The sequence below is a fragment of the Aythya ferina genome (assembly GCF_964211825.1).
Source record: "Aythya ferina genome assembly, chromosome: 10".
In the NCBI taxonomy this organism is placed as follows: domain Eukaryota; kingdom Metazoa; phylum Chordata; class Aves; order Anseriformes; family Anatidae; genus Aythya; species Aythya ferina.
In genome coordinates this window covers 10951342-10975372 of record NC_140306.1, presented here as the reverse complement: position 1 = coordinate 10975372, position 24031 = coordinate 10951342, and the positions used below count along the sequence as shown (strand labels likewise).

The 24031-nt window shown below is 45.0% G+C and overlaps 1 long non-coding RNA gene across 1 annotated transcript in view; it reads left to right on the top strand.

Moving 5' to 3' along the window:
* The window catches only part of LOC311442016, a 31374-nt gene extending 27534 nt beyond the window's left edge, over positions 1-3840 (top strand). The window contains exon 6 of the long non-coding RNA XR_014696406.1: positions 1762-3840. This is a non-coding gene — a long non-coding RNA (uncharacterized lncRNA). The remainder of the gene's footprint in view (positions 1-1761) is intronic.
* Positions 3841-24031: the final 20191 nt, after the last annotated feature.

Sequence of the window (24031 nt, the reverse complement as noted above, 5' to 3'; positions counted from 1 at the left end):
CAGAGAGCAGCCTTCACAGGGTGACAGGGCCCCAGCTCCTTAGGTCCAGGAGGACCTCCTGGGTTTGTAGGCAGCTGATCTCCCAGGCGCTTTGCTATCATGAGCAGGTAGGACGTGGTGTTTGGAGCAAGCCTTTCTTTTAGCAGCAAGAAGCTCACTGGGGAATGAGCCCTGCCGCTTGCACAGTCACAGCATCAGTCTTTGTTTATGTACTGAACTGATGAGCAATTAACTTGGAGAAGATGCATTATATGCAGAGCACAAGCCTGGTAATGTGCTTTCTATTAAGGTTGCCTAACACTTCCTATTATTAGACCCCCACTTTCTGTTGCTTACAACTTTTCCAACTTCTAACCATTTAAGCTGAAATCTCCCCTCCTGGGTGCTGCCTCAGGCTGGACTGATCGTATTTGGTGTGGAAAGTTTATGTGTGCCCTAGGGGAATCCCTAGTATGGTTGTGCAATTTATGTTAATGGCTCCGAGTGACACTCAGCGAGAAGGGGACATGGGAGAGCCCATAGACAATAACTAATGCAAACAAGGCCACGTAATTAGGCTGAGACAGAGCTAAGCTGAAGGCACAGGGGTCTTGTAGAGAGGCCTCTATGATTTCCCGCTGCATGCTCTTTGTTTGTAATAACTGGAACAGTGAGCCTTTGTTGCCTGGTCATGTCTGGTTGCATTTTCCTGGACGCAAATTACAATACAGCTTGTCTGACCTCTGTGTCACCATCCCCACCAAATTGCAGCTGGTTCTCGTGCAGTTATTGTGGAGCACATTGCTGTACAGGGGAGTCATGCTCCCTCTGCCTTCCATCACCTGCGTTTTCCAATGCTCCTGAAATGGCAGAATTCTTTCATTATTGTGTGACCAGAAAAGCGCCGTGGGTTAAAGCAACAAAAGGTGTGTGCCTCACATGAAAGGGTAGGACTCTGAATCTCAGACTTATGGGCCCTGGATAGAGCTGGCCAGAAGGAAAAAATGACAGTGATTTGCTTTTCTTTTTCCATCCTTAGTGGGAGCAGTAAGGAGGAAAGTGCTTGTTTAGTGAGCTCACAGCCACCCTGGCCTGAATATTTGGTGCAAGGTCTAGAGCAGAATGATCCCCATTGAGCTGCTTTGTCTCTGTGTCTTAGCCTTCCAGAGATATCTGGAAGAAGGCACCTCTTCCTCCAGATAGCAGTCTCTAGACTGTCTCTGTGGGGTTACTGCGATCAACTTTCCGCTGCACCCCAGCACAGATGCTCTCACAGGCTGTGACCCTATTTCCAGAGGTCACCCCACAATCTTATCATCTAATTTTCCAGTCCTGAAAATGGATAAACTTTTAAAACAGCTAACTCCAGGGCCTTCTTTTCCCTCTCATTATGGGAATAGCTCACTGCAGAGGGGGTGAAGACACTGGAAGACACATTGCTTTAAACAAATATGAAGTCAGATGCACTGGGGAAAAAAAAAGCTAAATTATGCCTGCAGAGAGTTGGTACGGCAGCATCTCTGTTCCCGACGTGTGGCACAGCCTGTTAATGCCTCCCATATCTGCCAGCTCCCTCCCCCAAACTAGACAAGAAGCAAACCCATTATCTGGAGGACATTTGTCTAAAACTCCCCTTTTGTGCCTTGGCTATCTGGGGCCTGCAGCTGTCACTTCCCATTCTTCCTGTAATTGCTCCCACTACAGCTAATAATGCATTTATCAAGCACTCTTTATTTATTTATTTATTTGTCTCACTTTATTATTATTATTATTATTATCTAGGTATAAAATAGGTCTTTCTCTCCCACTGCTCCAGCAGACAACTAGTCTCCTGAAGAAGCAGCTGCTGCCCTGCATTCCTGCCTCAAGGTATTGGTTTATTAATATACTGAGCCCCTGGAGCAGCCTCTGGGATGTGGGGTTTTCACCTAACTGTGCCATCCCTTCCCACGATAGCTCCTAAAGTGAAGCTCTCACAGTGGGACAAGAAGCAATCCAAAAAGCAATTTACTTTGCTGACGGTTTGGTTTCTCCCCAGAGATGTGGCTGAAGGCATTTACGTGCTGGAAGTCAGCCCTCCACAGGTGTTTTCTGCAGTGAAGCTGGGCTCCGGGGGCTGTGATGCCTCAGCCTGGGGCTCTGGTGACTGCAACATCCACAGGTTTGTGCTACAGCTTCCCAGGGCAAGAGGGATTTGGACACCTTGAGCAGGGTGGGTCATGAGATGCGCTCTGCAGGCCCAACTTGGACAATTCAGTTCATTATAATTATCCACTTCTTCTGTCTACTGGGCCCCTCTGGATCACAAGCATTGGAAACGCTTCTTGTTGATACACCAAATTTATGTGCACCTTTTTCAACCTTGTTGAAGTTTTAAGAAATGAGTTTATCAATCAAGCATGTTTTATTTGATGTTTTTTCCCAGTCACTTTGTGGCTATCTTTTGCTGTTTACTCAAAGGCTGACAGGACAGGACCTGAGCCACTGAACCTGCAGGTTTCCCACTGCTGTTTATCTCCCTCATTGAAATCATTATCCACAGAACCTGTCACCCCAAATGAGAAACTCCATCTGTCTCCCACTTCTGTTCATGGGACACTTCCTTTGGATGTTGTTGTGCTTCTAATGAGGGATGGGGCTGGGGTGGGGCAGAGGTCAAAGGGAAAAGTGTTCATGGGGTGCATTCTTACAAATCAGACAATGGAATTGCAAAAGAAAGCATGGGGATAGATACTGGGAAGGAGACAAGAAATGAATCTTCTAGTTATAGGCTGAAACATCAGGAGCACCAACCACCCTTTTGTTTCAGGGAATGAAACAGCCTTTTGAGACCTCTTGGAGACTTGAAGGAGAGAGTTGTTCTGACATCTGTAGAGATATTTTCACCTCTTCAGGGCTCTGGGGCCAGGAGGAGATTCACTTGTTTTCTGCCTCAGAACAGCAATGTACAAGCTTGAAAACTGTGGAGTTTCTCCAGATATTCCCCTGCTTTTGCCTGCTATTCCTGAAGAGCATTTCTACTCCTTATCAGTATGTATACAAAAGACAACAAATAAGAGCAGTATTTAGCCCATCAGGTACAGGGTCTTGGTCTGCTGCAAATTAGGATGCTTCTGGCCTCCCAGCCTGGCTGCTGAATTCAGGAGTCAATTGGAAGAAACAAATGGTCCAGACCCTGACCACTTTAGTAGTGAAATGTCACATTCAGCTCCCTGGATAAGAACTGGGTGGAGCCATGGAAAACAGACATACATTTGAACTGCTAATGGACCCAGGGCTTGTGAAAATTTCCCTCCAAAATGAAGGAGAAATGCTTGTCGCAGCCTGTGAAATACCTCTTCTCTGGATCATGGCATGACTATATTGCACCAGCAATACTCTGCAACCCAGCTTCCCCTTCTCAGTGGCCTTGGGAACCAGGACTCTCTTGTTCAGTGGCAGAATTAGAAAGATTAATTAATTCTGCCATGTATGGCATAATGGCTTGCTTCCTTTGCTCACCAAGCTGAGCATTTTATCCCGATTCTTCCTTGTGACAAACCACGGTGACATTTACCTCCTCGCTGGCCCCAGTGCTTGTGCCTGATGCTGGGAACGAGGGCCCTGGGACATAACACCCTCTGCTGCTTCTCCTCCACTGCCAATTTGCCAACAAACCTTCTCAAAAGCAGTCCTGAGAAATGTACAGGCTTGTTATCTTCCACCTTGTCCAGTGTTATTTTGTATGCAGGTTGGACGGCATCTGCAAAAAAAACCTCTCCACTTTAATGGGGCGTGATGGCCATCTCACAAGGAAAAGGAGTCCCTTACGTACCAGCTATGCATGTGCCTGGAGAGCCTCTTTCACATCGGTCAGCAGAGATACAGATTCCTTGTGCCATATTTGTGTGATGCAGCATCTCACCTGTCCTACGGGAAAGCAAAAACAGAACTGTAAGCTAAGGCTGTTTGTGCCCTGTAGGGCTAAATGTCTGTGGAGCAGTACAAGTTGTAATGGCTGAAAAGCATGTATGTGCTGATGTAATAGCAACCACTGGGCTTGCTAAAAGGGAAAGATGATGTGCACCATGTGCACTGTGTTGTTGGATTATATCTTCCCTTTCCCCAAGTGGAGACAACATTGCTGTGTTTATTAGTGTTGATTTTAGTTGGTTTTATTTGCTTGTTCCCTCTGCCCTATAAGGCTAATACTGGATATTTTTTAAAGAAAATTAATTTTTTGGTCTCTTCTAAATTTTGTAAAATTCCACTGGAAAAATAATTTTAATATAATGTAGATTTAATTTAATTAATATAATGTAAATTTCATAGTAAAGGTGGAGAGATTCACTGTGAACATTTTCTGTTGAATTGCAGGAATAGGCCAGCCTGATAATTTTTCGGCTTTCTGTGCTCTGATGAATGGGTTTAGTTTTAGAATACCTGAAAAACTTTCCTCAAAGAAGAAAAAAAAAAAAAGCTAAGTTTAGAAATACACTCAGATGCTTTATAGATGTTTAATATGCTTCTCCAAACATAAAAGAAATGTTTTGTTTCTGGTTGAGTAGAATGTTACATTTGACCCAGAATGAATTGTGGGTAAAATTCCAATAAATTTGAAGCAATAATTTGCCCTGACAGTCCTTGTTTAAAAAAAAAAAAAAAAAAAAAAAAAAGACGACATCTTTAATTTAGTCTCTGTGACACTGGGACTCTTGAGAGGCAAAAAATTTACGTGTGTGAAGTGTCAATTGAAGGGTTTTGCGTGGTGCGTGGTGATGTTGTATGTACTACAGCCTGTGCATTTAAAAAGGAGTTAAATCCACGCTCTCTCTGGATGAAAACTGCTATCATTTAGGCTGCTGTTTAAGCAGAAATCATGGTGTAAGCAGACAAAAGTGAAGAAATCTTTATGCCCCATTTTTCTCTGATGCTTCTCACTTCAGTGAGATTTGGAAAGGAACTTGGCTGTGCCAGGATGAGCTTGTGAGGGTACCTTGGGTGCAACGTGTACAATACTGCAGGGTTTTATTAGTCCCGATACTTGGATATTCGTCAGAGAATGGTGAGAGAAGACACATGTTCAGAGTGGTCTGTGGGATGTTGAAGTGGCAGGACCGACGTGGACCTGATGTTGAAGAGCCTCCCGCACCAGGAGTTTGCAATCAACCAGCTCTCCCTCTCATCTTTATTCAGTTATTTTATTTTCAGGAGCACCAGTTTCACCCTGAAGTGTAACAAAGCAAAAGAAGTGCTTAATCAGAAGCCTTTTGTCACAGGCCATTTAGATCCTAAAAGACAGATTACAGGGAGAGCAATCTTTAAAACCAATACAGAGCAGAGATCTCTGTAATTGCTCAGGATCCATTCGTGCAGTTTGTGATGTGCTGCTGGACTGCCTTACTCAATCAGGGAGGGTTTATTCCCCCCCTTTTGTGCCTCATTTTCTACAGCTGTAAAGCAGATAATCTCTCACTTGCCTTTGCATCCACCCTAACTCAGTCTGTGTCTCTTTCACACACTGGGTAAAGTGTGATCACAGCTAAGCGATGGCCATTAGACCCTATAAAATTAGGATTAGCTAGGATGACTTCGTGCATTAGATCAATTTAAGTCATTGGCTGGTGGAAAGAGAGTGTGATTCTTTTCTCTGTTAGCTGGGGCATGGCTTTCTTGTGACAGCATGGGGTGTGATTGTAGTTCTCCCCTTAAAGTCATTGATTCTGCTTTCTACCTGCATCTTCTATTGCACCCGCTGCCTTCAGGCCCAAGCTCTTCATTTTGCCCTGGGTTGGGATGGTCTAGATGTGGTTAATACTTAGCAGGCAGGAGGGAGGTCTTGGGGAAAGCAGCTCTGTGTTAGAAGCTTCTACAAATAACAGGAGGCAGGATTCCCCAAGAACTACTCTGGCAGCAGCATTTATGTTTAGAGAGGGGACAGTACTGGTGGTGAGCCCCAGGGGTGGGTGGCTGAGCACAAGGAGAGGAATCACATCTCTCGCAAACCCTGTTGCTCCCTTGGTCTTGTGGAAGACTCCCTGACCCAAATCAAGTCCCCTTCTATTTTTCTTGGGTGCACAGGATCCTCAAGGTGGGCACCACCCCACAGGTAATCCTGTTCTGGTCCAAAGCAAATCAGCTCCTCTGAGGCTGCTTCAGACCATATTTCAGGTCAGAAGTCTTTCCTAAGCAGCTCATGAAAAATCAGCACCCTGCATCCCAAACCTGATCCTACCAGGTCTCCAGTTCCTCACATCAACCTCAATTTTGTACATTTAATAGGCCGTGGAAGGGGCAGCAGCACTGAATTTAACTCCAAATGACACTACTGGTAGCCATTTGGAGGGGTGGCAATAACAGCCAACGCTGGAGAACGAGGTGCATTTTCCCATCCATAGCTGCTGTTTAATAACAAATTTAATGAAATAGTAATTGTGTACTGAGCAAAAAAGAAAATACCCATGTAAGATTAAGAAGATATTCACTGAACTTTCCTAGCCAGGCCACAGCTTCTACGTATCTATTACGAGGCTTTTAAACCTCGCTAAATGTGTTTGCAATAACTACTTTCTATTTCATTATGGAGCAATAACTCTCCTTATTGAGTCTAAATTAAATCCTTATTTGAGACACTTCATTTAAGGCATTATTGGGAAACGCACCTTGGAAGAAGTAGGACCAACTTTAGCTTTATGGCTTACAAGATTGTATTATACACATATGTATAAATGTCTAATTTCAAGGAATTTCACCTCAATTGTGGCTGCAGTCCACAGCCACAGTCCCTAGAATTAGATTCAAGGCACAGCCTAGAGTTATTCATCACATTTTGATCACCAGAGCTCCTGTGACTGCCCCCTGCCCATTGGTACCACTACCTCCACTTTTATTTGCCACTTCTGCTGTGTGGGGAAGAAGCATCCCTATTAAACTTGTTTTAAAAAGGCTCCCAACCCTGAATTATGGGGGTCTTCCCAAGTGCATTCAATCCCCATGCTTAAGCTTGGAAGTATTACTGACTTTCTGAAAGCTGGTGTAAAACTAGCACAAGCAGTCTGTTCCATTACAAATGGGCAGGGGGAAAGCATAAACAGGTTGGTTTGCAGATGGAGAATGAGCAGGACCCTTCTGGTAGCCTACGATGATGTGAGCGATTCAGGTAGGAGGCCAAACACCCACTCTGTGCTGCATGGCCAGTAGAAGTTACAGCAAGGGGCCTTGCTCAGGGAACTACAGAGCCACCTCACCTCAGTCATGCCTGTAGAAAAATCAAGACTGTGATTCAGGATTTAAAAAACAAAAATCAATAATATCGATCAGCACTGACTGGGAGCATTTACTGGTAGATCTCAGAGAGCTTTGTAGAGCAGTAGCTCTCCCCTTCTTTACAGCTAAGGCAATTGAAATGCCATTTCTAAGCTGCAATAGAGTGAGTGGTGGAGGGGAGATTACAGCTGCCTCTGCTGAATCCTATCTCGCTGCTCTTTGCTGGGGAGCAAAAGGGACCCCTTGAAGTGAATGTTTTCAACAACAACCCATTGAAAACTCGGTTTCTACCAAGGCATATTTAGAAGTCACGATGGAAAGGGACAGGCTGGCTCACAAGATAATGGGATTTTTTTTAGATTCTTACCTTTAGACCACAGCTCAAAGTTGGTGATGGTCTAACGGCTGTTCAGCCACCCCTTGAAACAAGGCTGGTTTGTTTCACCTACCACCACTGTTACAGAAACTACCTGCTCCCCTGTTTTTCCTCCCTGGCTTTTTCTGGAAAATATACTCGGAGTGTGGGAGGGCACAGAAACTGGTCCCTGTACTTCCCTAGAAATGCTTTGGTGAAGAAACATGGGAAAGCCACCAGGTCTAGGACTTCTGCAAATCTGTAGTGTAGAGCAGTCCTTCTCTTGGAGAACACATACCTTTTGGCAGGGAAATTATATTTCTGAAACAAAGCATTCCCAGCAGGAAGAGGCAAAATCTCCTCCCTTCTCTGTCCCTTTCTCCCAGTGGGGTAAGTTATGCTGTAAAGAGACCACCCTAAGTAGCACAACCCATCCAGATCCTTTAAAGCTGGAGACATTCACATGCTTGTCAGACTCCAGACTCAGCAACTTGCGTCTATTTCTAACATAAAGCAGAGAGTTTTGCCTAAAAGCTATTGCTGTTTCTTGGAGAGGAAAGAAATTTTGAATCTTGACAGTCCTGGGGCTTGGGCTAACATCATTATACCAGTGATTTCTCCTCCCAAAGTCCTTTTAAACTCAAGAGTCTGTGTTTATACAGTTCTTAGCCCAAAGGGGGCTCATTCTGTGTTGGCCCTTTGGCACTGCAGCAATAAACAGGATTAATAACTAGAGTCAGCAGGGCTCGGTACCCGTTAGAATTTCCCATGGACTATCCAGAAGGTGCTGTTCCTACAAGCATCTTGGCAGTGAATTATTTATGGGCAGCATAAGGATCGTAGTGCTTGCCAGTTTATTAGATTTATAACTAGCTGTGTTAGGTCCATTGTGTGTGTGTCTCTGCATGTACGAGCATGTACTTGTTCAGCTGTTTCGCTCCAGTCCCCTGCTAGTTAGGGAAGATCTGCTCACACACATTTCCAATATAAACACATCACTTTGTGACTCAGATGTGAGAAAATCCAGGAGAGGCAAAGGATTGCTACTAACGAAGGAAAAGCTTGTTTAGGTACCTCAACCACAGATGCAAATTTTTATCCAAGCACAGGCTGAAATCCTAAGACCCAAGATTATTTGAAGGGTGAGAAAGTTTGCTTTACTTCTGAGTTTCACAGCTTCTTAGAGCCCTGCCTGTGTGGGTTTTATTTGGAAACACGTGGACTTCAACCTCGTTTTGTGGCAGATGTGTCATTTTGATGCCCAGATGGGCAGTTTGCTGGCTGGGTACTGCAAAGAATTTAAAACACAATTCTCTCTTCAAACACGTGGGAGGGAGCACTTGCCTTCTAGCTAGGCTGTTATTCCAGTTCCAACAGATCTCAGAACAGAAGTTATTAAAGGTTCATCTTTTTCTGCTCTCTCTGATACACCTGTGCTATGATGTTGCCAGTAGAGTCATCAATGCATCTGAAGGTGCTGGCCTAGGGCCATGAAGCTCTACAACACCTCTTTCAGAAGCGGCACAGGTGACTGTGTTGCTATCACCAGAAGTTCTGTTCTGAGGCAGGGAAGAGGTGACAGAAGCAAAGACCTTTCTTCATGCAAATGATCCAGGCAAGGGAGCAAAACTTCCTCCGGCTGAAGAACTGGCTGAAAGCAGAATGCTTTGCAAAGTTTTCTGTGAGCCCTCATCAGTTCTGACTGCTGTACAGAGAACCTGTTTGAGCTGTTCAATAAATTGGATGCTTTAAATAATATATAGACCCTCTTTCTGGATTCATGAGAAGCGCTGACTTGTTCTGCCTGCAACAGTCTTCTTTCTTATGCTTTAAAAAGTTATCTTCACTAGGCATCAAAATCTCATGTCTGACTTTTGGATTCTGCTTTGGAAGATTTCTGGTTAGACCTGAGCTGGCTGGTGTGCATTTCACAGCTCTGTTTTCATGCTGTCTTGCTTGAGTTCCCAGATGCATTTTTTCTAAAGGTCATTTAAAACATCTCATGGCAGAGAGAGGAAAAAGGCATTTTCCCCACCAAAATACCCAGTCAACCCATTTCTTACTCCTGACCAAGTTCAGATACCTCTCCAGCCTTCAGACCTTCATGTTTATTTTTATCTGGACTAAGGTTGTGCATAAGGTCTAGAGATCAACAACTCACTGGGCCATATTTTTATATCTTCACCCTTCATTGCCTAGCACTTGGTTCAACAAATGATCCTGAACAGGGGGAAGGAAGAAACCATTATTTCAGTGCTATGTGTAGGAAATGGAGCCACAGAGACAGAATGACCTGAAGTCACAAGGTACAGCACAGCAGGAAAAAAAAAAAAAAAAAAAAAAAAAAAAAAAGTATCTACAAATGGTTTGGTCATGCTAGGATCCCTCTTTAGTCAACAGGGGGAAATAGGCTCTTAGGGGTGTGATTCATGTGACCTACTTTGGGCATCTACTTTGCAATGAGATAAATTGCACCTCTGGTTCCATTGACTGTATATCGATGAGATGTCTGTCTACTGTAAGAAAGGAGCTTTGGGTGACTAGTTTAGACTTAGAGGCCTGAATTTAATCAGATTAATCCACCCTATATGTCTACACATGCTCTAGTTCTTGTTGTCCACATAGACATGACAGGGAATACCTTTTTTTTTTTTCTTTTTTTCTTTTTTTCTTTTTTCTTTTTCTTTTTTCTTTCAGAGACTGCAAATAAATCAGATTCAGAAAGTACTCAAAAAGAGCAACAACATTAGAGAGGGATAACATGTGCACAAAGCTGGGTGGGAAAAGGTATTTGCTTCTCTCTGCATTTGGAAAAAATTTGCAGAAATGAAGGGTGATAAAGGTGATTTTGTGCCTAAAAATAAATATCTCTTGGTGAAGTAAGCTTTCTTGGGAGTCTTCTGGCAATTTGCCACAAAAAAGAAAAAGGTCCTCCCTTCCCTACTGAGATATTCTTCCTTGAAAGGTTTGGACAATTACTGCATTTTACCTTTTCCACCACAGCATAGATGCTTTCTTCTTTTTAACAGTTTGTCTATGAGCATTTTAGCTTCAGCTTAATAAGAGAGGATTGATGTTCGCACTCTATAGAGAGGTTGTGCAGGGCAACGTTTCCACTTCTTGCAGTAAGAACATTATTGGAAAAGAGACCTTAGACATATGGGTGGGGAAGTAGTAAAAAAAAGCAACCTGTCCTCTTCCTTCATTCCACCCTCCCCCCAAAACAAACAACAACAACAAAAACAACAAATCTCCCCCTCAAAGAAAAAAATAAACCAACCAGCCAAACTAACCCACCACCCACCCAAAAAAATGGATGCAAAGAGAGGATAACAAAACTTGGTGACTTGAAACAATTGTCATAATGAAAATAGAAATCCTACCAAAATAGAATGCTAATGCCTTATGTTCAACCCTCCCACTGGGAATAAAAAGAAAATCTCACCTATTTACCCCATGGCTCTGGCAAAAGTGACTTGACTGCTTCAACCGAGATCTATGAAAGAGTGTCTTGTTCTACCCACTTATTTCAAGTGACCACCTCCCTGAGCAGATCTGGACTACTGGACTATGCTCACAGTCTGCCTTGAGAAGGGCTGTACCAGGAAATAATAAAGTAAATTTCGGAGGATGCTGTCACAAAATAATTTCTTTTATCATCATAGCGCTGCATTACAACTGCACAGCAAAGACCACCTAGCATCAGGCTACCATTCCCTTACAGGGTCATGTTCATGCTTCCCGTGTACTGTGGGTTTTCTTCCCAGCAGTGTGAATTTGCTTCTTTAGACCCATACTGGCACTTCCCACATCTCAGATTGAACCATTTATAATCAAGAGCCAATTTTTTCTCTTATTGTCCTCCATATATGTTCCCATGCAGTGAAAATTGGCATCAACAACCAGTCTATTTTTTTATTCCATATCGGTGCTGGGAAATCCATGACAGGACACACAATCTTTTCTCCACTGAACTGATGGACTTGGGCTTGGTTTTGCTCCCTCAGAGGTCAGTAGAAATTGCCAGGCTAGGGGTGGAGAGAGCAATAGCTTCAGGCCATGTCATCGTGGATCGCCTCTCTGGAATCCTGAACTTCATACTAAGTCCCTTCACGTTAACACAGACAAGCCTCAAAGTTTAAGATCAGTGGTTATATCCCTGTGGATTAAGATTCTGCACTCAGGAGTTGTCTGGCTGCTTAATACCAGGGGGATATAAAAGGTAGCCAGGCTCCAAGTCAGGAACACAAAGTGTCTCTTAATGTCCCCCATGCAAAAGTCTCTTCTGGCTGAAATCCACCTGCCATTTCTTTTCTCCCTGTCATGGGGTTCAGCTGGATCCTCTCACATCTGCCTGGTGTGCAGGGCCATGAAGGGCAGGCAGTGAAAGTGTGCTCAGCAGCGCAGTTTTATACCAGAAGAATCCCATGCCTGCTGCAGAGGCATGGGGTCTGCTTTTTAATGACTTGCTTCTTTGCATCTATTTTTATATGTTTGATCTTTCCTACTTTGAAAAAATATCAACAGAAAAGTACATCAGGTCTGGCTGCATAGTGAAATGGGTGGACGGCTGCAGAGATGGATTGCTAGTGCCAGAAAATTGCCTGATAAGATGGGTAACTGCCAGATAAGATGGAAGGTTTGGACACAGATCTGCAGATCTCTGGCGCAGAAGTTTAGCTTTTTCATTTCAAGGCATGCCTGTGTAGATGAACCCGGTCAAAAAGAGGTTGTGTTTCCAAAGGACCTTAGAGAGTGCGACTTCTCCTGCCTACGTGAATTACTTTGCATCAGTCAGCTTTGATCTTCCAAACCACTCCTCAGGGCCATGGACAACTCCCTTTAAGGTTTTTCTGCAGATTATTAAATGTAATGTACCTATAATTTCAATATCACATCCTGCTCAGAACTCATTAGAGCTCAAAACTGGCACAAGTAGCAGTGAAACCCTTGTTCTCATCTTAAACCAGCCAGCAGAATTAAATGATGTAGATGTAAGCTTAACTTCTAGCAAACAAAAAGTAAACCATGGAGAAGAGGTTACTGGCAGGGGACAGCGACCACAGAGATGTGGAAAGACACTTGCTGAAGGACGAGTCAATGTCCAAGCACAGCCTCCCAAGCTTGTTATTCCATTGACAATCCTCAACGGCTCCATTGTCTTCATGGCATTTTTCCTGATTGATACCTCTTGTCATTGACACGAGAATCTGCTCCCTTTACACTTTATGAGAAGCCAGGTAAAATAATTCCACCATGCCTTCCTTTTTATGAAAATGGAGCAAAGCATGGCACACAGACATTCAATCTCCCATCGGAGATAAAGCGCCTTCATTTACCAGCTCAGAAAATCAATACCTGTGATTTGATATGAGCATTTATTTTCACTTAACTCCTTTCTATCACTGAGCCATTGGGGGAGGGCAGGAGAGCTTCATTTATTGCAGCGGGATTTGCAGCGAATGCTACCGAGTGAATTGCATTTCGCTGTGTGCACACATCCATCTGTCTTGCTGATATCCGTCTTATGTGTCTCTGCCGTTCCCACTGGGATCAGAGACAGGCTGTGTCCAGAGACATGGCAAACCACAGTCCATGGGATAATAACTGGGTTGATGGTGGCATCGTTGCCCTGTGGGTCTTTTGTTTTAAGCCTGTGTGAGTGAGTCCAAGGCAGCCCTCTGAGCTGGTGGAGGACAAAACAGCACTTGGGGTCACTCTGGAGCCACAGAGTCTGGTCTCCAGAAAAGATTCACATATTTATCTTTGGGGGGAAAGATATAGGAAATTTTACATGGGATCTGCTTGGAAGAAAGGGAAAAAAGAGAGAAGAGATTTTGAAACCCCTGTCTTGCAAGGACAGGGTTGCTTATCCTTGATCCTTGCCTCGATAGACAATCCAGAGCAAGGGCTGTCTATCAGCATGTGCTGCTTGCTGCAGCATCTGGCTGCAGAATGCCATACAGTCTGCATGCCCATGGAGACAGTCCTCTTCAGGGTCTTCTTGGGACCCCGAGGTGATTTTACAAGCTGTCTGGGGCCATTTTTAAATACCAGAGGGATTCTCTGAGGGATGTAGTCACATCCCTACGGAGGGGTGATAACCAACACTGGCTGCTGCTCCTGGTGTTGGTGTGGAGGCATGTGGGTGGGTGAGGAAATAAATAATAAACAAAAAAGTCAGCTTGTCAGTGTGTGTGTGGATGGAAATGAAGAGCACTGACCAGCGATGACCTTTTGTTTACATTTCCCTCCGAAAGGGAGAAATAATTGCAGTTTCTATGTGATGCTGCCTTCAAATTACACCCTCTCTCCCTGCTCTATTCAAGACCAGCCAGTGATGACATTAGAGTCTTGAATCAAACTAAGTGGTTACTATGGTGTCAGGCTGAAATTATGAATCTCAGAGCCCGCCAGCTTGGAGAAGAAGCAGTGGCGGACACATAATTAAAACTGGGAGAGAGAATAGAAGCCACATTGTATCTGAATAGCAGTGAGATTGCACTTCCGAGGAGCAGTTACAAAAAAAAAAAGGAAAAAAAAAAAAAAAAGATGTGCTTAGCAATGCAGCTTAATGCATAATCAGGGACCAGGAACAATGCACTCTGCTGGTATTTCACTGCTGGCTCTAGCTCTGATGGTTTCCCCTTGGTACCTCCAGTAAATGCCCAGAGCCCTCCCCAGCATCCCCCTTGCAGCAAAGAAGGCATAAACCTGACAGCCTCAGCACTTTGCTCCAGGAAGAATAGTTTTGCAAAGCATGAGGGTGACATGCCAGGTGGCTGGATGTGGCCTCACATGCCCTCTGACACAATCCTTTCCCTGTGGGCCAGGCAGAACAATGATTGAAGAGAGGCGGAGATAGGGCCAGGGTGCTGGGAAGCAGGATGGCTTTGGTAATTTCAGTGGTCATTAGTGGAGCTCATTGTGAGTTTGATAGATCTGCACTGCTTTGTTACCGTTAAGTGGACTGATTGTGGAACACAGAAACAGTTTTAGTGACATGACAGCTCATTTAGAAAGGGGGGAGTGGTGGGAGAAGAACAGGCATTATTCCATAATTATATCTCGCTCCACTCTGGCCCCACAACTGACTCCCCTGAGAACATAACCCTAGGTTCTCTGACACCCCGAACAAGAATGAGATGTCAGGATTCTTCCTTTGGGCTGATACACTGGGAGTTGCAGCCTGCTTTTATGCATTATCCCATTCCCATACGTGCTCAACAGCAGTACCAGTACTATTCTGCTAGCCCTTGCACAGCCCAGGCAGCAGCTTTCAGTGAATCCTTCACACAGTGTAATGGATTTTGTTGTCTTCTCCTCTGTTTCTTGTTGGAGACTTCCCATTCAACCATCCTTCCTGGGGAGATAGGGTTGTCCAATGTGGATTAGACGAAGATCTAAGCAGGGAAAGTATGGAGCTATGCCATCTAGACCTGGGGTATTCCTGCCAGAGCTCTGGGGAGAAAAAGACCACAGCATCTTCCCCTACAGGCACCCTCCGTGTTGTCTCTAAGGGGCAGATGTGCAATCAATAGGTGATAGAAAGTCACACTGCGCTGTGTCATTAAATATAGTCAGAAGTGCACCAGCACACATTGGTGCTGATGGTTATCAGCCATGTCAGGGATGTCAGGTACAGATGCCATGTACAGATGCTCTAAGGAACATTTATGAGGTCACATTTTAGATAAGGTGTGACCATTGGGCCAAGCGGGGGCCCTCATTTAACAAAATGCTGATATATGTATGCGACATTTAGGTCCTGTGGATGTCAGGAGATCAGAAGCTTAATGGTCTTACGGTAGGGATGAGGAGGAAAAACATGCAAAAATGGGTTATTTTTTATCACGAGGCTCAAAATACCTGAGCTGAATCCTCTCAGGGATGGATCAGCTGAAAGAAAAGATGCTGTTTCCACCCTCTCCCAGTCCTGGTTCCACCTATGAAGATAATTAAAGGCTTGCAGAGCTGGATCCCAATACTGTAAAAGAAAAATATCACATCTTTTTAATTGACCGCCTGTAATATAAAGAAATCCAGGCATGGCTGGTAGGCAGTACAAGAATTGCCTTCCATCTTTCTTCTTTCAGATCTTTCAGTCTGCATTTTGAGAGAGAGAAGGAAAAATAATTGAAATGCAAAGCAGAGGGGTGGGGAGCTGGCAGGAAAGCCGGGGGGGGGGCGGTCCTGTGAGCTCTGCACTGGGAAAAGTCCTCAAATGCAGCTGCTGCTTCATGGGAGCAGTGGGCTATTTTTAATGCACTGCGGCTGTATTTGCACTTTCAATTGCTGTCATTAGGAAGGCAATATCCACTCTTGTAATTATTACGTCAACAAGGTTCATCGGAGGTAGCCTCCTCCCCCCCCCTTCTGAACACCTGCTGGATGCCTTGTTATGCTGAGGAGGTCAGGTGAATCTGCTCCAGTTATACCAGTCTGGTAGTGTTACTGGGACTTGCACATTTCCTTGTAAAATTCCAGCTGTGCTTTGGATGGAGACCTTTATGGCCCAGGGACAATAGATATTAGGCAAGCCAGCCTGAAGTCTCTCCAGGAAAGAGCTGAGAAAAGAATTCTTGGAATTTTTTCAATTTCAATTTCTTGAAATTTAAATTTCTTGAAATTTCTTGGCAACTTGGAAATCTCTTGGCAAATCTGACTTCATGCCGGCATGTCCCTGGCACAAATATCCCCTTCCCTGAGGAACGCTGAACTGAAGGAGGTGGGGCTCAGCATCCTATGTCCTTTATAAGGTGGGAACTACAAGAGCTCTGGAGACACTCAGGGATTTATGGTAAGAGTCCCACTTTTTGGGACGCTTGGCTAAGGCAGCCTGTAGGATGCTCTTTGACCCTCCTGTTGTGATGGATGCCAATCTTCAGAAAGGAAACACCAAACCAGGGAGTGCCTAGGGTTGACAGGCGATATGAAGGCTCCTTGGCAAATTTAGGAGGAAGTACAAGTTCTTGCAGCTATGGCTTTCATGTGAATTTTAGATTTTTAAGAAAAGGCAGAAAATCATCTGTCTGGAAAGACATAGATTAATCTTGTCTTGAAGTGGAGGGGAATTTTAACTAATTCCTCTCCATTTCTTCTTCAGAATAGAAAGATTTTAATAATTTCACATCTCAATGGCAGACTACCTACTTCATCTTTTACAAGAAAATGGTCAAACAAAAAGGTTCCAGGCCTCAGTTGCTACCACAATCCCTGTTATAGCAGAATATGAATTATATGATTAAGAAAAATACTCAGAAAATAGAAATATTTGGCCAACTCTGTTGAGCTTTAATTAAAATTAATATTATACCTTATTGGAGCCGAAAATCTGAAGCATCACATGTAACTGAATATATTTAACCAATTAACTAAGTCAAACAAGGCTGTCTAAACTTAATCACAGACCTCTCCATTCCCCTATTACATCAAGTGCTGCTAATGCTGTTATACTTTTGACAAGTGGCCCCTGGTAAATGAGCAAATCAATAATGTATTTGAGCTGGAGAAGAGAGGAAGGAACTGAGCACATTTACAGTCTGCAGTGCCTTTATCTGACGATCCCAAAGCACTATGTGAACTTCCAATCTGTTACACTTCCAGCAGTGTGGGGAGGCAGGAAGGGGTGGTTGAATTAGTCACCTATACAGGTGTCCCAGTGAGGTGTAGGGACAAGGTCCTAGATCTGAACAGGGCTTCGGATGCAGGTCACCAGGTCCCAGATACTTTTTCTCTAATTTTTTAAACTTTTTTGTTCTTCTTCCTCATGGGAGAAATACATCTACAAAACGGTTTTCCAATAATGGGCCATTTATGTTGTATCACAGTGTGATTAGTGAATCTTTACATCCCCAGAGGGAATTGGGCTACTGACACCAATGTCACACCACGTCCTCTGAACTCAGGAGCTCTGGTCCAGTTTTGGCAGGTCTGGGACAAACCAGAGGAGTTGCCCTGACTCCAGAGGAGCTGCTAGGGATGGATCCCATCTGGACCCTGAGACAACTGGTGTCCAGGAGAGCTCAAGCCCCATCACGTGGCAACAGGAGGGTAAAGAGCTGCGACTGTACTCAAAGTGAACAGATGCTTAGAGGAATGAAAGGTAAAGATGACTCGTCCCCCAGAAAGCAGCATAGTCAAAGAAAGTTACAATAATAGTAGATAAAACCGTTACACATGAAAGGAAACTTTTGACTACACTGATGCTGTGAAGTTGTGTTTAGGGGCTTGAAGGTGTGGGAAGGGGGTAGAAATTGCTGCTAAGAAAAGAAGGATGAGGGAGTTTCTTTTATTAAAAAAGGAAAGAGGCCCCAAGCGGAGGCGGAAAGAGCGGTGAAGGCAAGCACTCCGTGGGTTCTCGAATTTTCGGGGTGGGGAGTTGGAGCAACTTTGCCACAGCGCCGAAAATCCCAGAGTCCCTTGGGCAACACCTTTTGTGCTCTGCCTCTGCTGGAAGATGGCTTTACGAGATAATGATGTTATTTCAGCACAAACTCTTTCATTCCTGCAGAGAATTAAAAGAGGAAAAAGAAAAAGGGGGGTGGGGGCAGACTTTTGGAGGGGAGAAACCAACGTTGTTTACTCCTCTGCAGCTGACATTAAAGGCTCCTTTAAGGGCCAGTGGGTTATTAACTTCCTGTCGCCTGCCACGATGATATGCTGTGACATATTGTCACCGCATTCCAGCGAAGCCTTAAACATTAATTGGGAAGTAAGATGAGTGAAGCGGCTTTAATGAGATACCTTGTTGTAACTTCTAACTTTACACATTATTTACAGTGATTCCACTAATGGTTCCATCCATCAGAGACAGGGAGAGGGATTGGGGAGGAGAGCAGGGAAGGGGGGGGGGGGATGAAAAAATACCTATTGGAAGTGGGATGAGAAAGGTAGAGTAGGGTGGGAGGTGTGGGACAGGGAGAGAGAATTACATCCCTCTAGTGTTTTCCTCCAGGTTTTCCTTCCTTCTGTCATTTTTCATCTGCAGACATTTTTGCTGCAAGAAAGCAGGGAGGTGGGTTATTTCCCAGCACAACGCCACCGATCAGCCTGGCTTCGAGCCCTCACTGTTGCTCTCTGTACCCATTGCCAGTGCCAAAGCAGTCTGCCACAGCCTCCTGGCTGCCCCAGGTCAGGCAGACTCATGCCGTGACTCCCATGGGTGCTCTCAGACCAGTACGGGGGTGCTGGGCCAGGTGCCTGGGGGCTGTGGGTGATTCCTCGAGGCTTCCCCAGTGCTGAAGCACTGTTAGTTGTAAGCGAGGCATTCTGCAGCCAACTTCAAGTGATCATCGGCCTTATGGTTCCTTTACCATGCTGCGCTGCTCCACACTTCCCTCCTAACTCCTTCTCTCCTCTCCTTTTCTGTAGGATGCTATCTGATTTTGTACCAAATTCACCTTGGGTTTCCACCAGGATGGGTGGGCAGCTGGAAGCATGTCCACAGGTTTGTTGCTAAACACTAACAAGGAATGCAAAGCAAGTACTGTGAAGGATTGGTGGAATGAGTTTGTTTGAATCTTTGCTTGAAAATGTAAGAGTCAAATTGTCTGCATTGCTGTCCTGAAGCTACCTTGTTTGGGATATTGTGGCAACTAGATCTGGTAAAAAAAACTACAGTTTGAGCCTGCAGACAGCACGTAAAACCACCAAGCAATCATCGATCATCTCAGGTGCAGATTTAGAAAGGAAAGGTGTGGATAGGCTGCACTCTGCCCGCTGGTGCTGCCTGGTGTAATATCGGAATTTGCAGTTACTGATAGCACAGGAGCTCCATGGTAGCACAGCCCTTCCCACCAGCTCTGCCCTCCAGAATGGCCCCAAGACCAACAGGGCACCAGAGTCTGCCACCTCCAGGGCCTGTGAATCATAGCCCTAAGCCTACTACAGGAAAGATGCTGGACTGACAACCCCAGAGCTGCAATCCTCTGAGTAGGGGTGTGAGGCCAGGTTAGATCCCATTACAGTGATGTTTGCCCTCCTTTCAGCACCAGGTCAAAGCTGAGCAGGCAGCACATGAACCCAGTTTCCAGCTTCCACACTCCCTTCATCCCTTAAAAGAGTCGTCTGGGATTGTGGGTCAGATGGGTCTATGTGGAAGGGAGGAGGATTTGGCCCTGTTTGAATTAGGAGTGGAACAAGAAAACCTGGAGCAAAGTAAGACCATGTTTATAATGGTATGGCCTGGCAGGAAAGTGCCCAGAGCACCAGGCATCTCTTTCCTAGCTGGAAGGCATTTGCCCTGGGTTACAGACTACGTGGCTTCAGGATGCTCCGTGTGCTGGCAGGTTTATGCTCTCTGTTCTGTTTTCCATTAAATCATTTCTATCCTTGTTAGCAGCAAAGCCCCACAGAAGCACACGCAATCACAGCTAATGGATGCCAGTTTTATTCCTAGATTTAAAGTATGCTCTTTTTTTTTGCAATACCGGGATGGAGTGCTGCTGAAATGGAGCAGACAAAGAGACAATTAATTGCAAGTACGGGTGTATAAAAAGCACCTGGGGATAGATCAGCTGGGGGAAACACATGGAGTTCAACAGCACATGCGCGTGCTGACAGCCCCCTTTCCCATGAAAAGTTGAAATTCTGAACTCCACTCCCAGCTACCTGTCAAGGTTGGCGTGCCTTTAATTATAACGTCTGTATGCTTCTTTAGGCACCATTTAATTCTCTCTGACAGCCACCCATTTAAAAATAAAGGCAAACACTCAGAACTTAGTGGCAGATCGGAGCCAGGCAAGGGATGTGCTAATTGCCAGATGTTGTTCATTTGACTCTGATCCATTACCAAAATTAAAGAAGAAAGAAATGGAAGTAGGAAAAATAAAAAAGAACACCACCCCGCCTCCCTCCACGAAGCTGTCTGTAGTTTTGAGTCGCTGCTGCTAGCGGATCTCACCAAACAGAACACATTGGGGTGTTTCAGCATTATCAGCCTCACAGGCCAAGGCACTTTATGCAATGGACTGTGGAGCTTCTCTCCTGGGGTCCGGTGTTCAGCAGCTTTCAGGACTAGCAAGGAAATATTTCCCCACAGTGCAGCCATCTGTAGCCTCTCTCTGACATTTCCAGTAGCTAATCTGCTCCATCAGAGATGAAAAATTTCCATAGCTGGTGGCTCAGGAGAAAGGGAGGAGCAGTCAGAAAGTCAGCCTGGGTTTAAAGTAACTCTTCACTTGGATGGCTGCTAACACCTAGTCCCAGCATCTCCTGTGCTATTTAGCCTGTGAAAGAGGACTGCTTGGTGCCAAGGGGAAGGAAACAAGGTCAGGGATGAAGACAGACAGTTGGGCTGCTCTGCAAATCTGATCTGGATCTGGACATAGCGCAGTAGGTTCCCCAATGCATTTTTCCTCTGTGAATCCCAAAGGGAGTTTCATTCATTCTCCAGAGATTCCTGGGGAGACACTCAGGCAGCAAAAATAGGCATTTACAGCCAGTTAAGATATAGAGACATCAGAAACATCTTCACAGACCTGATAGGACAGGAGAGCTAAAGGAAACCTACCCCTCCTTGAGCATCTGTCTCCTCCCAGGTGGTCGTGGCATGAGGTGCAGATCCTGCAGGGCAGGTAGCCAGCAAACAAAGACATCATCACTAGTAGGTGCCAGCTCCTGGAGGAGCTGTGGTGGTGGGATGCTCGCCCCTGCAGTCAGTCTCTCATGGCTGCAGGGTGATGAGCTGGAGGGTGGGTGGCTCTTTGCACCAGAAATTGCTGTGGGAGTCTGGGTTGCACAGTGCTGGGTACACATGGAGACTTTTGCATATGAGACTAAAGCATTTGTTATGGTTTTATGGCCAGATCAGTCTCTTTGGAGTCTCTTTTGCACAGCCAGGGCAGTGGGACAGCTCAAGGAGCTGGGTCAAGCACAAAACCCCACCAATGTCTTGTGGCTGCTTCTAGCGATAGAGGCACCAAGGGCTCCCATTCTGAGCTAAGACAAAAAGGGCTTCCCTGTCAACTGTCAGGTGGATCAGATCATTAAATAAACCCTACAAAAATGCCTATGGCTTTTGTTTCTTGTGAACTGTTTGGGGCTAGCCATGAGGCCAGGCATCTGCAGCGAGTAGAGGTCAGCTGTTAAATGTTCCATGAGCTGTGTTTCAGTACCCACCTTCCAAACAAAGCAAGCAGTAACTGACTGCAGCTTGACACGTGGGCTTTCACTGTACGGTTTGTTACCACCTGAAAGGTGGCTGACACTCCTTGCAGCCCAAACAACACCCTAGTGGACTGACCTGTGCCTTGCTGCTTTTTCTGGTGTATCAGACAATCCACTATGCCTATTTTTTCCACCACTTCTTGAAGCTTTGTCCACAGGCGAGGCTTGATGGAGGAATAAGGCAAGAAGGGTTCCCTGCAGGATAGGTTGTGGCCTGATATGGGAAAGGGTCTATGACTTCATTTTGAGCCTCCTTCCTCATTGCTGAGGCAAGGCTTTTCTGAAACATTTGAAGAATTACATATGTGCCTAAAATATGCAATTAGGCTCATGGCTCACATATATTCACTGAGCCCAAAAGAGACCAGAGCATCTATAAATATTGGAGCCCTTTTTTTGGTTTGAATTACTCATTCTTTTATAAGTAAAAAGTAGGACAGATGAGCTGTGAAGGAGGGTAACAAGGCAAAATTAGTTTTCTGTCATTTGTGGCTGCTCTAATCCACATGAAAAAGGTTCTGAACAGCAGTGTTTGGGTCCTCCTCCCTTGATGGGGTAAATGCTGGGAATTCATTAAACAGACAACCTGGCTGTGCCTAAATCCTTCATCTGTCACAGGGATTTGTTTTAGAAAGCTCTACTCTTGCATGAGATATATTTGGATTTGGAGCACAAAGAGTATCTTCATTTAATAGCTCTCCATTCTTATCAGGTTGGCCTTCCTTGGGGCTGTCCTTTTAGTTCTCTGGGAGTTTATTCTCATAACAGGCTCATCTATCCCTTTGTCATATATTCCTTTAAAATGGCCCCTGCGCAATAAATTGACTTAGTTCGGGAAAATTCCTTCCCTTAACTGGTCCATACGGACAAGCAAAATCCACTATTAACTGCATAGCAATAATGTTTTACAAGGACGTTTCTGGCTCTCTACCCGCTACACATACAGTTTAATTCTGACAATATTTTTAAACAGGCTATAGGGTGTCTTGTCCACACTTTGCTAAAGAGGTCAACTACCACGTACATTTCCCCGTCTGCAGCCCTCCTATGGGTTTGATCTCCAAACATGACGCATAAACCATCTGGAGGAGGAGCACTTCACAGTGGGCAATACCCTAATGACAAGGAATCATGCTGCCAGGCTGCAGACAGGGGAAAACATCTTTTTCCATGTCTTTCCTGAATAGAGGGGCTGTCTACATGGGGCAGAGCCCACCACCAAGACACTACTCTGCTTTGGGACCCACCAAATTGAGCACATTTGGTTAGAGGACTCCATCCATAGGGACCCCAAGGGAAACTGCAGTGCTTTGTTACAAACATCTGAAATACTGCTTGCAGGGGCAGTGCTCAGACATGAAGCAGGTGACTGCTGCTCGCCTAGTGCAGAATCTACTCCAACAGGCTTGTTTTGCTAGCATCCATGCATCAGTGGCAAATACCTCCCCCATCTTGCTCTGCAGATGTCATCGCACTCTTGGCACTTTGCACCAAAAGTCCAGAGTTATCCTAAGGGCTTTGAGTTGTGCATCATTTGGCAAGCAGGCTGCAGTAGTCAATTGAAATGTTCCCTACATGAGCTGTAGATGAAATACAGGGTGAGCAGACAGGAGAGGGGGAACAGTATTATCTTTTCTCCCTAATAAGGAGTGATATAGGCAGAGAATACAGTATACAGTTCACTTAACTAATTTTCTAACCAGCAGTCACTGCAATGTTCTCTCTAGGATTAGAAGGGACAAGGGAAGAGGCAGAATAATAAATCCAGACTGGCTTTTTGCAAGCTACAAACTTATCATTATAGGAAGGAGTTTAAGGACATCCACTGTGGGGAGAAAAAATTAAAAACAGAACCATTTCAGCTCACCCCTGGCAGCACAATTAATTAAAATTAAATTCAAGAAAAAATAAGTTTCCTAATCCCCCATCTAAACAGCATTCTGGGGCTATCTGTGCCAGTGAGTTGATTTGGATGGGAAGATGCCTCATCTTGGGATATAATGGATCCATTTCCCACCTGCCACCACCACTTGGAATGTCAGCCCGCGTTTGCAGCCAGCTCTCTTCTCTTCCCTGAGAGTTGGGGCTTGAGGAAACCTAACAGGAGGTGAAAAGCAGTGGTGGGGAGGAGTGCCCTTGAGACACTCACTGGCTTTGGCTGGTTATGCCCCTTGCTGCTGGGCAATCTCCCCACAAAGTGGCACGAGCATCCCCGTGTGAAGTCAGTCTGTTGTCACCAGGTGTCCCCCAGCTCTTGGGAAACAGCTGGTCACTGTTCAAAAG